The sequence below is a fragment of the Limanda limanda genome, chromosome 8, assembly GCF_963576545.1.
Source record: "Limanda limanda chromosome 8, fLimLim1.1, whole genome shotgun sequence".
Lineage (NCBI taxonomy): Eukaryota > Metazoa > Chordata > Actinopteri > Pleuronectiformes > Pleuronectidae > Limanda > Limanda limanda.
Genome location: NC_083643.1, coordinates 4,346,232 through 4,352,231, shown reverse-complemented (window position 1 = coordinate 4,352,231; position 6,000 = coordinate 4,346,232).

Here is a 6,000-nt window from a genome sequence, read left to right as displayed (position 1 = left end):
GATGCTGAGGACGGATGCTGCTGCTGCTGCAGATTCACAATCCCGCTGATAACTTTTCTGTGTCTCCTGATTCGAACTCACCCACACTGGAGCCCCCGCGCACCGCCCGCCGCTTTTAACCCCGCACACGAGCTGCACCGACCCTGCACCGCCAGAGGGGGCGCACTGTCCCGGAGAGGGTCCATCTATCCGAGTCAGCTGCCCTGTCCTGCTGTGTGTGAGTGAGTGTGTGTGTGTGTGTGTGTGTGTGTGTGTGTGTGTGTGTGTGTGTGTGTGTGTGTGTGTGTGTGTGTGTGTGTGTTTGTGTGTGTGTGTGTGTGTGTGTGTGTGTGTGTGTGTGTGTGTGTGTGTGAGTGTGTGTGTGTGTGTGTGTGTGTGTGTGTGTGTGTGTGTGTGTGTGTGTGTGTGTGTGTGTGTGTGTGTGTGTAAGTCTGTGTGTGTGTGTGTGTGTGTGTGTGTGTGTGTGTGTGTGTGAGAGTGAGTGTCAGAGAGAGACAGAGAGAGAGAAAGAGAGAAAGAGAGAGAGAGAGAGAGAGAGAGAGAGAGAGAGAGAGCAAGAGAGAGAGAGAGAGAGCATGTGTGGATGTAGTTGTGTGATGTGACGTCTCTTGCACTGCAGTGAGCATCACTGTATTTGCATGTGCACGTGCAGACTTGTGTGCACATGCATGTGTGTGTGTGCGTGTGTGTGTAAACGTGTATGTGTAGCCTTGATAAATCATCATCATTGTACTAAATGCATGTTTGTTCTATGAAGCCAGTTGCAAGATGCTTCATACAATGCATATATCTGTGTGTCTTTGTGTGTGTGCATGTGTGTGCATGTGTGTGAGAGCGCAGACTGTTTGTGTTGTGTGATCCAGTGCAAGTGCCTCATCTGGTGTGAGTGTGTGTGAATGTGTGCGTGTTCCTGTTCCATTATAGACCTAAATGAGTGAGGACACGTTGGCCGGTCCTCACTTTTTCCACGGGCTGTTTGAGGGTTAACACTTGGTTGATGCATTATGTTAATGAGTGTCCTCACTAAGATGGAGTGTGTAAAGTGTGTAAGAGTGAAGACTGTTTCATTGCTGCATCAACGTAGGTGCCAAGTATGATCCAGTGCAAGATGCATGCTTCTCCATATTATGCATCCCTGTATATTGTGTGTATGTGTGTGTGTGTGTGTGTTTGTTTGTGCGTTCCTTCCCCTTACATCTGTGTGTGTATCTAAGCGTGCAGCTCCTGGAGCCCGTCTACAGTGTGTGAGGCTTCACAGACTTAATTAGAACTCACAGGCTAATCATCTTCCCCACGCCGCCTGCAGCCAGCAGTGATTAGCCCACATAATAAATGTAAATTCTGGAAAAAAAAATAAGGGAGAAACTTTATCATTAACTGCCATAGAGAGGCAGCCGAAGCCACAGATGCTGTTAGGAGAATGAGCATGGATATAAACTGCTCATGTGTGTTTCTTCTACTCATTTACTGCAAGAAGTTGAGGATGAAGTAATAAAACTGTAATAAGCACGAGGGCAAGTTTCCCTGGAAGCATTTTTGCTGCTGCTGGATGGAAACTGCAAAAAGACACATATCACAAATCACTGACACTTCTCAGTTGACCTGTGTGGATCTGAGGAGGTTTTCACAAGTCCTGGAGAGGCTGATTCCCACAGACCCTTGAGCAGACATTTTGATTTGTCATGACATTCGGAGCACAGTTGTAATTAACTGCATCAAGAATGGCTCTGTTCCATTTGCTTGTCCAGTAAATCGTGCCAGTGTGCAAGCAAGCACAAACCCAGGGTCCCGGGTCAGGATGAACTAAATTGTTATTAATTAATGTCGGTAATTAAGTCCGTGCTTTTCCTGCTGCGATGTGTCAAAATGTTGTCGGGACATCCGAGATTAAATTACATGTGAAAAATAGGTTAAGACGCTTTCACACAATGTGACAGTACAGCAGCGGGAAAACAACTGGATCATCTTTTTGATTTCATATTTAAAAGCCTCCAACCTGCATTGATTTAATTTGGAGCCGGTGCAATCAGCTGCTAATAAAGTAATTAATAATTGTATTTAATAGTTTTTTTGGTAGTTTTACTCGTGTTGAGGGGAACGAACAGAGGATTGCATTGAAGTTGCATCTTGTGAAGCCGATTAGACAAATTGTGGGATATACAAATATAATGTGATTGATTGAAGTGCAGACACAAAACAACACCCTGGTCATCCAGCAGGTTTGAAACCATGAACCTGTTTGCTGTGAGGCTACGGTGCTAATCAATGCACCACTGCCCCACCTACATGAAAAAGGTTTAATACGCTCATATGGCAAACTTGTATCGTGAACTCTTGAATTCTTGAACATTGCAGACGTCCTGGTCGATCAGCTCCCAGCTCCGAGTGTCGTCCTCTGGTTCCTCTGCAGCGTGAAAAAAATCTAGAAATTAGTACATAAAGCATCAAGTACTCAGAAGGCACTTCTGGCAAGAATGAGTGTTATAATATGGGAAATATATTTAAGTGTGTATTTACAGACGTCAGTATTCATGATTGAAAATCAACAATTACTATATATTATATCACCTCAATATTAACAGCTATGTACCACTTCAGATTGTCCAAACATTTCGTTGTTCTCTCATTCTCATATTCCTAACATATTCATAACCTGTAAAGAATGAGCTTGTTGAGTTGAAAATGTGTTGAATAGATGTTCTTCATGTACTTTACATTTCACTTTCAGCCCTGGAGATGTTCAGTAATGTTCCGTCATCACATCAAGACTTAATGACCCGCGTGCTGCATGTTAACATCTCGTCCTTTAAGTGCTAAAGGTCAAGTCTACCTCATCTGAGGCTGTGATGGTGCAGGCAAACACAATCATTAACTTCATCCACGTGGACCAAGTTGGCATCATGGTGCTTTTGGATGCAGAGTGAAACCCTGACCCGTCACATCTCCTCTGAGGTGGAGCCACATCCACCTTGCAGCTCGCTGGTTCCGTGCTGACACGCCGCTGGCAGCCGGGGCAGCGTGTGAAAGTCAGCAGAGACATTTCCCTCACAACCACTTCTTTCCTCACGCTTGTAAAAGTCACATTCAATAACAGGAGCAGTGCCGTCTCATCAGAGCTCCGGTACATGACGGTGCACAGGAACAGCTGTGTGTGTGTGTGTGTGTGTGAGTGTAGGTGTGTGTGTGAGTCTAGGTGTGTGTGTGTGTGTGTTTGTGTGAGAGACACAGAGAGTGTGTGACGGCTTGTGACAGTTTTTCTAAGAGTGTGAACTCAGCAGAACTATTTCCTCAGCTCCTCTTTTCACCCTGGAATAATCGATAGCGGGAGCTGGGCTCGGTTGGCACGGCGACAATAGATGGATCAACATTGCCTTACGGACGAGGCCTGTCGCCAGCCTGCGGGGGAGCTGCCGAGTCAAACACACTTCATCCTCCTCTCCTTTTCCCTTTAGTCACTGCTACGGTCTGTCTTCATCTGCTCGTCCTGTCGTCCACTTCCCTCCCTTCAAAACAGAGAGCCTTCCTCTTGCGTCCCTCGTGCAGATCTGTGCAGACGCCTCACTATATTGTTGTGTGTAGATGTGTGTAAATAGGATCCAGACAGTAGGCATGCTGTGTTTGTGTCGTCAGGCCGCCTGCTTCCTTTGTATTAATATTTCAGCTCCACAGTGGGCTGCACCTCGACGCGCTGTATGTAGATCAATTATGTAACAGAAGGGGAGCGGAGCACGGAACAGTCACTTCCACTTCGTCTCAATGTCACTGCGTCTTCATCTGTTTGATGCTTGTTCTGGTGAAGGATTGAGAGAGAGAGTGGATGTGTTGATGAGGTGTGTGTATCTCTCTGTGTGTGTGTGTGTGTGTGTTACTGTAAGAGGACAAAAGCAATTAATGGTATGAATTTATATGAGCTCTCCTCGTCTTGATAACCAGTCAAAGCACTTTATAGTTTCCCTTGCATTCATACAGTGCATCTATGTGCAGGACCTTCTCTGAGGGGCGATCTTAGGGTTCAGTATCTTGCCCAAGGGCACTTGGGCATGCAGGATGGGGAAGACCGGGATTTAAACCTTCTGATTAGAGGACGACCGCTCTACCCCATCAGCCACAGTACGTAAATCATTACATTCTAAGGTATTTTCAGGTATTTTCAGGTTAAAGTTTAGGCTGAGGTTTGTGTTTGGCGGGTGTAAGTCATTGTAATGTCTTTTGAAGTCATGGAGACACGACTGTGTGTGTGTGTGTGTGTGTGTATGTGTGTGTCTATATTTATGTGGTTTGGTTCAATACAATCATTGTGAGGACATTCCTAAACAAATTCAAAGGACAGTTTGAAGGTTAAGACTTGGTTTTGGGGTTAGGGTTATAATTAGGCTTAGGCATTCAGTTGGGATGGTTGAGGTTAGGGTAAGGGGCTAGGGACTGCATTCTGCTATTGAGTGTCCTCACAACCATAGAGAGACAAGTGTGTGTTTCTGTGTGTGTGTACTGTACTGGGGATTGGGTGGGATTACCCCAGAGTGTTTTTTTCATTAGACACACAGACACATTGGTCAGCATGAAATTACCATACAGAAAGGTGTGTGTGTGTGTGTGTGTGAGTGTGTGTGTGTGTGTGTGTGTGTGTGTGTGTGTGTGTGTGTGTGTGTGTGTGTGTGTGTGTGTGTGTGAATCCATGCCAGAAAACAACAGAGTCCAGATGTCTTCCTTGAAAGCTTTTTATTCAACAGCATGTGAATGAACTGAAGATGAGTCATGCTACAGGAACATTCGATTCTAACCTGGATGCAGTAAATATGATTAATAAAGAGCGACACAGACAATGGACGACTAACAAGGAAACAAGAAGTAACATCTGCTGTTATCTTCACACAGGAAAACAGAAAGAATGGTTGTGAAAAACTAGTTTTGATTACATCTTCAAAACTTCTTTAACAATCCTGTGCGTTGGATTGAATTCCCTGTGTGTGAACAACACGCTCATTCAGAGTGGAATTCCCCTTTAAGGCTTCCACGAGCATCTGGATGTGAAGCCTGATACAAATGGTCTGAGGGGTGGATTGCTGATCTGGGGCTTCTCAGGCCTTTCCAGCTCTAATGAATGAGACGGTCAAGAGAACCTGGCAGGAGCTTCCAGAGCAGCACGGAGAAGATTGAAAACTGCAGGTTCTCTGGCCGGTTCCCTGATATTACACTGTGATGGAGTTTTGTTGTGCAAAGAAAACAGATCAAAAAACCTTTCAGATTATATAGGCTATGTAAATAAACATATATATATATATATATTTAGTGATTGATTAAATTTCTAAATATATCATCAGATTATTGATACAGGGCCTGATTCGGATTAAACCTTTTATCTCCTTCTTCACAGATCCTTTTTTAGATCGACAAGCTCCTGGCATTTCGTCTTATCCTTCACCAATAAACTGTCATACTCCAAAAATACAATAGAAAAATTTAAATAAAACGTATTAGATTTTTTAGCTAAAATAGGTATTTGTCTTGGGGCATTAATAACAAGTGTTTGCAGAATAATAGAGAGTAAGAGCTTATTCATGAACTAAAAAATTAAAACATTCTGTACTCGCCGAAAAAGTGAAGCCGATGCATGTCTGCTTGACCAGCAGACTCCTCATCAAGCTCAACTGGCTCCCAGAATAATAAGGATACTTGGTGCCCTCCATCCCCTGACTCCCCCAAGCCCATCAGACCTCCTCCCTCTCCACCACCTCTTTCTTAGCCCTATGGTTTCAACACTTCATGACTCACACAATGCACCGTTTATCATTGAAGGTGCAGCAGACGTGTGTAATTGTCAGGTGTGGTTAAGGGGCGGCCGAGCGCGCTTCTCACCATGGCAACCACAGGCAAAATCAAGGCTGGGCGTGGTCTGTCAGTGAAACACCCTTTGTCGGCTTTACTTACTATTTAAGATTTCAAATGGTCTGAATTACTGAAGATTTCCACATTTTTTACCGACTGGACCAAACAAATAAA